The 12,211-nt window shown below is 37.1% G+C and overlaps 1 pseudogene; it reads left to right on the top strand.

The window, feature by feature from the left end:
- Window positions 1-3,058: 3,058 nt before the first annotated feature.
- LOC117386009 (phosphatidylinositol glycan anchor biosynthesis class U protein-like) lies at window positions 3,059-8,636 on the top strand (annotated as a pseudogene).
- Window positions 8,637-12,211: the final 3,575 nt, after the last annotated feature.

Below are 12,211 nucleotides of genomic sequence, written 5' to 3'. Positions count from 1 at the left end.
GTGTGTGTGTGGAGGGGGGTGGGTGAGTGTGTCAATTTTAGAGGCTGGGGTCGTCCACCCCCCCACATACACACACGTCCTCTCTCTCTCTCTCTCTCTCTCTCTTACCCATTGTATGTGTGTGTGTGTGTGTCAATTTTAGAGGCTGGGGTCTTCCAACCCCCCACCCACCCACAACTAGTCTCCTTCCGATAGCAGGGGGGGGGGGTCTACATGACCCCCCTCTGGGGAGTCCCCTTGTGAGAGTTGCACAAGGGACGCACAAGGGTTAAGACAGCTCTAAGCTAGCAATACTCTATTCAGATACTTTAATAGATCCACAGTGGCAGCACACTCCCTCAGTCAACCTCTATACACGTGCATTAAAACTACTTAAGCTACATTCACACTGCAGGACATATCTGATTTTTTTTTCTCATATGTGATCTGTATTTGATTTTTTTAATGTCAGTGTAAACAGCTCAAATCTTTTTTTTTTTGTTTTTCAAATCTGACCCAGACTGCATTTATATTCAATTCAATTCAAGTTTATTTATATAGCACATTTAAAAACAACCTCAGCTGACCAAAGTGCTTCACATAAAACAACTAAACACATAAAACACAATGAGGAATAATTACATTATACAAAAGAGCATAAAATACAATACAATAACAGTGCAAGCACCAACACATTCTATCTACACAATATTAAAAGCCAGAGAGAAAAGATAAGTTTTGAGCCGAGACTTAAACTGAGTAACAGACTCAGATGATCGGACAGACAAAGGGAGACTGTTCCACAATTTGGGCGCTGCCACAGAAAAGGCCCTGTCACCCCTAGTTTTGAGCCGAGCTTTAGGCACAGTAAGTAGAAGCTGGTCAGCTGACCTCAGAGCTCTGGCAGGAGTATAAGGCTGCAGCAGCTCCCTAAGATAGGCTGGGCCCATAAAGTTAAGACATTTAAAAACAATCAATAACACTTTGAATTTTACCCGAAAAGCAATAGGGAGCCAATGTAAAGTGCACAGAACAGACGTAATGTGCTCCCGTCTCTTTGTTTTAGTCAGAAGCCGAGCTGCAGCATTCTGAACAGTCTGCAGACGCTGTATAGAGCCCTGGTCCAGACCTACATACAAAGAGTTGCAATAATCCAGGCGTGATGTGATAAAAGCATGTATGGCTTTTTCAAAATCAGCCAGAGGCAAGTAGGGCTTAAGTTTAGCCAGAGTCCGGAGCTGAAAAAAGCTAGTTCTTATAACCGAGCTGATATGTTTGTCGAGTTTGAACATGGAGTCCACGATCACTCCTAGATTCCTCACTGAAGGACGACAGAAGGAGGACAGTGACCCAATCACACTGTCATGTCCAGCGAGTAGCTCGGTTTGACCAAAAACCACAATCTCAGTTTTACTTTGGTTTAAGTTTATGTGTCATAAATCCAGTATGTATTTCATATGACTGCAGTCCGAATGCTCATGCGACATACACATCATAAATAAATGTTTCCAATCACGTATGTAGGCAAATGTTCTCCTGCTCATCCGAAAGTTATTAAAAAATCTGTCTCATATCACAAAATCTTTAGCTTCTTCCTTCTTTGTGAAATCACTTGAAAGAACTTGAAATAGTCACAAATGCACCAGGCTTAAGTCGAATAGAGGCCATTTTTACTTCCGCAAACACAACGTGCTGCATGTGATGTTGTGTTCTGGTGTCTGCATGTGGGTCACTTCGAGGTTAGATATCAGTCTCATTTTTGTTGTAATGTGAACAACTACATAAAAAAAAATCAAATACAAACAAGAAATATGAATTGGGCCAAGCAAGAAGAGACTCAAGTTAATACTTTGTGTTCATCAAATATATCTTTTTCAAAACAATAAAACGTAACATGGGAGTCTAAATATGTCATGTGTTATGTTATGTGCTACTACAAAGAAAGAGTACCCACAGTAAATATTGACTCTCAAAAGTCGATATAACGAATATTGTGACAGGTCTAATTATGTATTATAATGCACTGTTATGATTACAACGTTTAGTACACTATTTATATTCACTACTGTCACTTCATCTTTTCACAGTCAAAAATGAGCCACTGGCGAAACCAGGTACAGGTAAAGTGCAGCAGAAAATCATATTCTGTAGTGCTGATACTGAAATTTAAAAATCTATTTTGATACTAAGGAATAGATTTGATACTCAATGTTGAGCAAAAGACATCATCTGGGCTGCTCTTTGCGCACAGGTGTCTGGGTCCTTTTCATGAGTTGGTGTCCTCTGCTGTGGTCCCTAGGCAGTGTGGGATGATAGTGGCACAGAGAAGGAGGGAATTAGGCGAAATATAACTTTTTAGGGGGTGGAATGAGTGTTGAATTTAGGTCTTCCTCATTTGAAGGAAAAAAAGAGATAGCCTACATTTTAATAGCATAGTTTTTAAGTCCATAAATCATTTCTAGACTTGGTCAAAAGGCCAATAACAATACAAATAATGTGCCCTATTATTTTCAGGGCTTTTAACCATATTATAGTTGTTTATCTTCTCATTGACACTCTCAAACGAGTATTTAGCATGAGTCATGCATGCTTGAGTCATTTTTATACCCTTGTATTCAAGATGTCATTGCTCCAATCTGGTACACAGCCATTGCCCTGCGTTTACTTTGTTATAAAATTGTATTTTCTTAATCGATAGGTGTAGGATTCCGCAGCGTCACATAGTAACTTTTTTGTTGTGATGACGTTTATGGCGATATCTGGCCCCAGGTTTCTAACATGGAAGACAGCGGACTTGTTTCTTTTATTAAATTATTTTAGATCAGTATTGCGATTTAAAATGTCCAAATTATGACAATGATACAGCAAATATATCTACTGTTAGAAAATATAATCTCATCACCTCAGTAGAACAGCTATCAAAACGATGTTAAGTGACAGTTTGTGAAGAAACCTTTATAGTTGCTACTCCATTGCTTCCTTTCGTTTAAAGTCTTTTCAACACATGATATTTCCAAGCCAAACACATTAACTTACATTCTCATTAATGTGGTAATGGTTTATTACTAATAGAAAGATATCCTCTCTTTAGTTGAAAAAGCAAAGATTTGAGCTGGAGGCAGACTGTTATCCCATGGACTGTCTAGAGCTGGTCCGGAGCCCCACGCAAATGTATTATATCCCTCTCAAGGTCGCCATGGTGTAAGTAGAGTCTTAATGAATCACCACAATCTTTCTATCATTATTAAAAAAGAAAATATTTCCTGATTTCTTTGTCATTGTCTGTTTGCAGTTACATGTTGAACCCTTTCACCATTTTGTCCTGTGTTGCCAAATCCACATGTGGACTCAACAATGCCGTCCTGGGCCTTTTCTTCCTCTGCACTATTAAAAGTACCGGTATGTGCTCATCTTATACACAAATATTTAAATTAAACACTCCCAGTCTAATTCAAAATGAAATTCTTTTTGTTGAACAGAAAATACCATGTTGAGTGCCATATTTCTGGCCCTGGCCACATATCAGTCCATCTACCCCATCACTCTCTGTGCTCCAGCCATGCTCTACATAATGCAGGTAGGCTCCTCTATGTTTTATAAGCACAAAATGTATTAACTATATGATAATATTATATTATAATTATAAGGACTAATATTGAACCAATTTGTTCAGCAATGATTAATTTATTGTAAATTATTAAATTATTTAACACAATTATTGCATGTATATGTTTATTGCCATTGTGTCTTTGGGCAAGACTCTTATCTGCCCTGCTTTGATAAGCTAGTGTAGCAATGTAATATAATGTGTCATTATCAGGATATTGGGGATTTTATTTTTTTTCACTTGTTGGAAAAAGCCCCTGACTTGGGACTTGCTTTAGATTTTAACATATTGATATAGATATTGCCAATATATCAGCCACAACAGCAAGAAAAAAACATATCAGCTAAGAAAATAAATATCAGATAAACTCCAAAATGTGCTAAACTAATGGAGCTCAACAAGTCTGTGCCATTTCTGGAAGTAAATTTTCCTTTCATTTTTCAAGGTGAATTTTGGAAAAAATTCAAATATTAAGAGTTCAAAGTCATCGCGAAGGCTAACCAGCTACGTGGTAACTAATATCCATAATGCGGTAGTTTTACCTTCAAAAAGCACATTTAAAACACAAGATTCTGCGAAATGCTTTAATAACTTTGCAGTTTATAAAATTTCAGAAACAGATTTTAAATAAAGTGACTGTTCTTGTGGCCATTAGTCACCACAGAGCTGAGTATCCCTGAGCAAGCTTTCAAACTTCTAATATATATATTTTTTTAGTCTATGGAAAAAATGAATGGGAAATTCATTTCTGGAACCAGGGGATGGGTGGTCACGGTTGAGCTCTATGTGATATAAAATTTATAACAAAAGTGCAGAAATAGCACTTTATACCATTACTTGAAATATTAAATTGCAAGTGCGTTCTTTGTCCTGCGTTTTAAATGTTTTCTTTTAATAAAATATGATATACTTGATATTCTAATTTTGCCCATCTCTAAATCAACAATTGCTATTTAATCAATTTTTCACACTAACATTTGAGATTGACCTCCCTAATCATCTGGAACTCGATCCTGTCCCTCCCCAGCGGCTGTACATTCCAGTGAACTACCGCTGGGCCAGTTTTTGGTGGTTCATGGTTCAGTACCTCTCATTTACCTGGGCAGTCTGTTCGTTATCATCTGCCTCTCCTTCTTTCTGCTGGGCTCCTGGGACTACATACCATCTGTCTATGGATTCATGTAAGTTTACTGAGTTTTTTCTACATGATTTTTGTTACATTCAATTCCACACATTTTGAATGTTTTTAGTATCAAATTGACTCAGCAAGAAGACTATATAGAGAATTATGCTGCATTGCTTTCTAAATGTTTACAGAAAACAGTAGGAAACACTGATACCTGAGCAGTTCACTGGAAGATCATGTCCTGATTTATGTCATGAATAAAAACATATGGCAATGAACAGCTATTATTTTGTTCTCTATTTTCCAAATATGTGCTACTTGATGTAAAAAATATAAGAATTGCACTCAGATAAGGCCATTATTTGATTTTATTCTTGCATTCATTTCTTCTCTCTCCTCCACAGTTTGTCTGTTCCAGACCTGACTCTAAACATCGGCCTCTTCTGGTATTTTTTCACTGAGATGTTCGAACACTTCAGGCTGTTCTTCAACTGTGATTTTCAAATCAATGTCTTCTTCTACACCATTCCTCTCTCAAATCAAACTCAAGTAAGTCATGTACTTCACCCTCAACAGTATGACAACTGACAGAATCACTTCAGGACAAATGCTAATATATAAATGTCAGCAGTTTTTAAGACTTTTACTCCTACTTATTATGTATTATATAACAGTGTAACTGTACTCTTAAGTAAAAGTTGTGGTTCTTTTTCTACAAGTGGCAAAAGTTTGTCATTTGTAGAAGAACCACAAGTTCATCAGCTTAGTGAAGATAGTTTGTTGTGATTGTTGTTGTTGTTGTTGTTGTTGTTGTTGTGATTTTGGGCGTTACAAAAATAAATGAATTGAATTGAATAGTTTGAGTGAAATGATAAGAATCTGTCTGCTGAAGGTGTGTTGATGGAGAACAACTTCATGTTGAGCACCAGATGGCAGTATGCAATGGATAAAGTGTTTTGAGCTCTTTTGAGCCAATTCCTGTTTAGTGCTGGTTTAATGGTAAATGGTCACATTTTTCTATAGCGCTTTTCAAGGCACTCGAAGCACTTTACAACAAGGAACCACTCACCCATTCACACACAAGCGTACACGTGGGTGGGCGACGTGGGTTAAGTGTCTTGCCCAAGGACACAACAACAGCATTCATCTAGAATCGCACCGCCAACCTACTCAACCAATGACGTTTATGTTGAGAGCGGAATTTGAACCACCAAACTTTGGATCGGTGGATCGGTGGACAAACAATTGGTGGACAAACACTCTACCAACTGAGCTACTGTTGCCCAGCATCTCTAGTGGAAAGTGTTGTTGGAAAATGCTGGCTGAAGTGGTTAAAGTGGGTAAAGTGTCTTTCTCAAGGGAAACTTTGCAGCTATGGGATAGTTGTTCTACCATAGGATCCAATGTCTTTGTATAGATATGTCAGAATACTTGTTATACCATTGATGCTGATTATATCATAAGTATTTAATTTATCTTTGCACTTATGTTATTGTTTCAGTTTTAACATTTTCATCTTTTGCTCACAAAAAATAAAATTTCTCTCTTAATATGATGCATTAATATCGTGGTCATTACATCACTGTGACTATTTTTGGTATATTTCACAAAAAATATATGGCAGCATTAATTAGTATTGCCATATCATATGGTAAATGGTCACATTTTTCTATAGTGCTTTTCCACCTTCAAGGCACTCAAAGCGCTTTACAACCACTCTTTACCACTCACCCATTCACACTGTACGCAGACACTGAGGGCAAGGTGGGTTAAGTGTCTTGCCCTCTGTGAGCTAGAATCACACCGCCAACCAGATCAGTGGATCTGACCGCTCAACCAATGATGTTTATGTCGAGAGCACCAACCTTCAGATCAGTGGACAAACACTCTACCAACTGAGCTACTGTCGTTGTAATCACGAGTGATTATGATTTCTTATTACTGTTTTATAGTTTTTACTCACTGTTGTATTGGCTAATTTGAAATCTGTTTGTTTTTATCAGGGAGCACCCAGTGTTCCTGATGTTCATGCAGTTGGCCGTGATGTCCATCTTTAAATCTTACCCCACAGTGGGAGGCATAGCTCTGTACCTGTCCCTCCTCCCACTCTGGAGCCACCTACACAGATGTGAGGGCTTAAAATAACTCGCTGTTTATTCATTAATCACACACGTTCACCTTTAGATGGAGGCGGTTGTAGGGAGTTCTGGAAAGACAAAATATTAAAGTAAAATAATAGAGATCCTAAGCTCATTACTGTGTTAAAGAGGGGGAATTATGTAGTATATATATATATATATATATATATATATATATATATATATATATATATATATATATATATATATATATATATATATATAATATATATATATATATATATATATGAAACTTCTTTACAGTTCGCTGTGAGATTCCATTAGGCCAAAAGTCTACATCATCCACGCATGATAGAATACTGTACATAACAACTTGACAAACCTGAAGTGATGTGCAGTAGTTTTATTAGCGGGATGCACACTGATTGTTTTATGAAAGCGCTCTAAAGATGGACTTGGCACAGAGACCAAAAACAAAAGTGAAACAAAAGAAACCTTTTTGGTAAATACAGCATTTTCAAAACAATAAAAGGGAACATGGTGATCCAAATATGTTATGCGTTACTGGTAATACCCTGTAGAAGTAGAATACCCCCTCTAGTCAACACTACAACATTGTATTCTGCCCTCCAAATTCACATTCTACAATTTGAAACCTCCATTTAAGGGAAGCGATTTGATACTGCTAATTTATTTATTGATTATTTTGACCTGTTTTCACATTTTTCTTTTATATTGAATATTCCAAAGAGCATCAGAATAATATTTAAACTGTTTGAGATGGAAACATTGATTCTGAATTATTGTGCTTTGTAATCAAATGTACTCTGTCTCTCCTCAGTCCTGAGAAACATCTTCCTGGTCACATGTGTGCTGATCGCCTGCTCTGCTCTGTTCCCTGTGCTGTGGCATCTGTGGATCTACTCTGGCAGTGCCAACTCCAATTTTTACTACGCCATTACACTACTGTTCAATGTGGCTCAGGTGAAGCATAAGTAAATCAGAATGTAAATCACCTTTCAAGATATTGAAAGTGTACTGCATGGTAGTAAGCTGCTTCTGTAGCCACAACTGCCTTGGGCTGGACTGACAGAAGTGAGGCTGCTTAAGGCAAATACCAGTGCTCCGCTCTGAGCAGGACTTGATCCACTGTGTGTTTTTGTGGACATATATTCTGACTTCAGACCCACAGATGTTTTAGCTTATGTTTCTGTGGATTCTGAGTTTAGCGCAAATTAGAAGTAGTCAAAGTATGTTTGCATGTTTTTTTTTGTTTTTTTGTTTTGTTTTTTTTAGCTGTCAATAATATTTGTGTTAGTATTCATTCTGTTGAGGGTGAAGTACATTCAATCCTTGGATTGTTTCAATATGATCATTTCGACCCAAGAATTGCACAGTATTCTATACACCAAAACTAATGTAAAAATGTATATATTTTTTAATTGGATTGATCAGTTTTATTTCATACACCTGGTACAGCGATTGGTGCTCTTGCCTCAGAGCAGAAGTTCTCATTCCCAGACGGTGGGTGGGGGGCATGGTCTCCCTGTCCCTGCATAGGTTTCCTCGGGGTGCCTTGGTTTCTTATCACTGAAAGCATTTACAATGTTTTAATGAGATTTTTATCTCATGGCGGTCTTTTGGCAGACATTGTGACCCCTGTATTCACTGTAATATAAAATATTGTCTATTTATATTATTCATTTTGTAGATTCTCCTGGTGTCAGACTACTTCTACGCCTTCTTACGGAGAGAGGACCACCTCACGTATGGACTTTACCTGAAGAAGAAGGATGGGTCTGAGGCCACACTCATTTTAAAATAACTCTTAAAGACCTCTTCAGTCACATTTGACCAAGCAGACCAGCCAGTGGACAGCACAGGCGAGTATTATCCTGTAAGGCAGGGGTCACCAACCTTTTTTAACCTGAGAGCTACTTTATGGGCACTGAGTCATACGAAGGGCTACCAGTTTGAGACGCTCTTCTGAAATAACACATTTGCTCAGTTTGCCTTTAGTTATAAATTATTAACAATGATAAATGATAATCATCTATGTGAACACACTAATCACGTTGCAAGACACTGATCACATTAATGATTTCTCAAAATAATTATCAACGATGAGCAAGGAGGGAAACAGATATCAGTATTCAGCACTTTAACTTTACTAATCTTAGTAATTGTTAAATTTCCAGATGACACTTACATCACTACATCTCATAGGAAAAGTGTCCCATTTTCACTATCCATTGACAAACCTTTTTAACAAAACATAAATAATATACATTGCACCATGTTTCATAAAGTTATCAATTATGTAATGTTAAAGAAAAATAAGCTTACATATTTTTAAATAAATTTCGGTTGCGTTGTGTGACTTTTTCACCGGTGTCGTGGAAAAAGCCTGGTGTTTACCCAAAGCTGCGTTTGTGAGACATAGTGAAGTGTCCCTCCACATTGTGCCGCTTTGCCGTCGCCACAGTCGCTCCGCAGATGAGATACGCGCAGGTTTCTTTTACAGTCTTAAATCATTGTGAAAGTGATCTCTTTATTTTCTACCATGGAGTAAGAAACTGCATTCAGCGCATCCTCACAGCGCTCGCGAGCGGAGCACTGGTTTTGTCACGCGCACAATACTGACCTTTGAAGTGAGTAGGTCAAAGTTCACCTTAACTTATCTATCTATACTTCACGTATAATGAACATATGTTTAAGATATTGTCATTTTTAAATCTATATAAACGCAAGGGTGATTAAAAAAATAGCAACAGAATAAAATTAAATTTTAGATGCAGTGAGTTGTGCTATTTTTAGAACTGGTCTGCGGGCGACTCATGTGGGGCTTGGGGGCGACATGGCGCCCGCGGGCACAGGGTTGGTGACCCCTGCTGTAAGGGAATGGCATTTCACCACACAGGACGAAATTATACCAAACTCCTGGAACGGTGTTGGTGGAAGATGCTGGTAGACTGAACGTATTAAGCCCAACAAAAATGTGGGATGTAGACTATGCCTTTTTTACTTTGACATGTTTGTAACTTCCTCTACATAAACATATATATAATGCCAGGGTTTTATTTTGAAAACCTTCCTTCCTTCTTGCAAGATGTTGTTGTTGTCAGTTTATGCTGAAATAATTCCTGGAAACTAAGTTGTGTGCACAATATTTTTTTGTTTTCCACCAGTTCTTTTGAATCAACACTGGACGTTTTTACTCATAGGAATGTTGTTACGAATGTTCAAATTTCAGCAATTTATTATAGTCTCTTACATGATTTAATACATTGTTTAAAGAAGGGTATTAAGCAAAATCTACTTTATGAAGCTTTCTACCATGTTATAGCATTCCCTCATCAAAAACATGAGGTTTTAGGTGTCATCCGTGCATGTTTCATTCATTTTGTGATCTCACCTGGACACGATTTGAACCCTCCTTCCGGTTAGCAGTATGATCCCACCCAATGGTCAGGCCATGTATCCATACTCCCACACGACAATGAAACAAGACACAAAACAAGACAAACCTGATGCAATAAGCAGTAGTTTCATTAGTGGAATGCATGCAGATTGTAATGTAATTGCACTTTAAAGGAGGAGAGACTTGGCGTGGGGAACAAAGGGACAAAGGACTGTAAAAATTATTAAACTTGATATGTTGATTTTGGCTGATATAGTATTTTTACAAAACAACAAAAGGTAACATGGTGATCTAAGTAAGTTATGTTTTAGCAATGAATATACCATAGAAGTTACCTTGAAAACCGTGTGCCTTTACGTCATCAAATATAATTGTCCTGCATAATTCTAGGCCCTTTTTCTTCTTACTGCCAAACTGGAATATTATTGTAAACAAAAATGAGGAAAATACCATTTTAAAATGAGCTGCACGTGTCTTTTCAATACCCAATTTTAACATTGACCTAAAAATAATGGATTTTTCATGCTTAAAGATATACCTTTATTCGTCTTAATTATAATGTCTTTTGGTACTTGGGGAACTAATGGTTAAGATTGTATTAACATTGATTTTTGAACACATATAATATTCAACCACTTTAATTCAAAATAACAGCTCTTGTTGCAAATTTTACTATGCTATAATTACTGTACTGTTTAATTAGATTTTTTTTCTCAAATACAAATTTATGTCCCCTTGTTTTTGTGAAGGCTATGATGAATGAATGAATGAATGATGATGTAATATTTATTTTGCTGCACTGTAAAGAGATTTATTTTGTGTTTGCTGTTTTGATACTGTTGCTTTAAAAAATAAATTAATAAATGTTGGGTTTATTAAAACATTTACTAATAATTATGATTAAAAAAAACATTTGTTTGCCACAGCTTTGTATTTAAATGTAAGTGCTTGTCTCCTGTGGAACATTCCTGACAAGGCAGACAAGCAGTTGGCACCAGTGGATCCAGCAGAGGAAAAGTTATATTGCAACTCTAATCCTAGTGTAGTTTTTATCAGTGAAGAATACTGCTCCATAGGCACATTCAGTGGTGCACACATGGGTGATTCCATGGGTTACCTGAGCTAAACACATGTACATGAGCTCAGAGTGGGAGATAATTTCCCATTTGTACCTTCCTGGTTTGGGTAGCAGGGAAATAATTGCTAAAATCATACTTTTGGCAAAGTCTGGAAGCCATATAAAAAATATAAAATTGAAAGAAATGGAGACAGGACATTCTGAAAAAAACTTCCTGTCCAGGGAGCTTTAATGGCTCATTTTATTTATCTTTCACTTTCACTGTATGTATTGATTAGATAAGATGATAGATTGATTTTATTCATGTGTCAAATATTGCATTGTTGACTTGTATATTGTGTCAAGATGGAAACTGATCAGACACATGGGAATATAACTGTAGAATGAACAACTTAAGATTCAAATTGCAAATGTTTAAATGCCTTTATTTGACCAAAACGTCTCACTGCAGAAGCCAAACTGATATGCAACACTCTTGATTGCAATTCTTCACAGTATTAATCTGGGACAGCTCTCACCTAGGCCATGATAATCTATTGGTTTGCTTTAGTCTTGTACTTTCTTCCTCGTGATTGGTCCAGTGGCTCCAGGACCTTCTTGCTGTGAGGCTAGTATGTTATTCCACATTTGTACCAACTGTATTTCTGCTTTATAAATGTCTATGCATTTTTGTGAGCTGTAGCCTCTCTCCCATCTTAAGTTTATTCTGCCCCTGACTATGACCTCTGTGGGATCAAAGGTCATATGACTTTGTCCCTATCCTCCTGAATTAATACCACCCTGGTTTGTTGAGATATAATGGGTTTGAGAAGACATTAGGCTTGATCAGATTGGTGAAATGTCTTAAAGTACTACATGGGAATCTTCTCTTTTGTTGCTTTTAGAGACCATGCCTGCAATA

The sequence above is a fragment of the Periophthalmus magnuspinnatus genome, chromosome 18 (assembly GCF_009829125.3).
Source record: "Periophthalmus magnuspinnatus isolate fPerMag1 chromosome 18, fPerMag1.2.pri, whole genome shotgun sequence".
In the NCBI taxonomy this organism is placed as follows: domain Eukaryota; kingdom Metazoa; phylum Chordata; class Actinopteri; order Gobiiformes; family Gobiidae; genus Periophthalmus; species Periophthalmus magnuspinnatus.
This window is presented reverse-complemented; position numbering and strand designations above follow the sequence as displayed.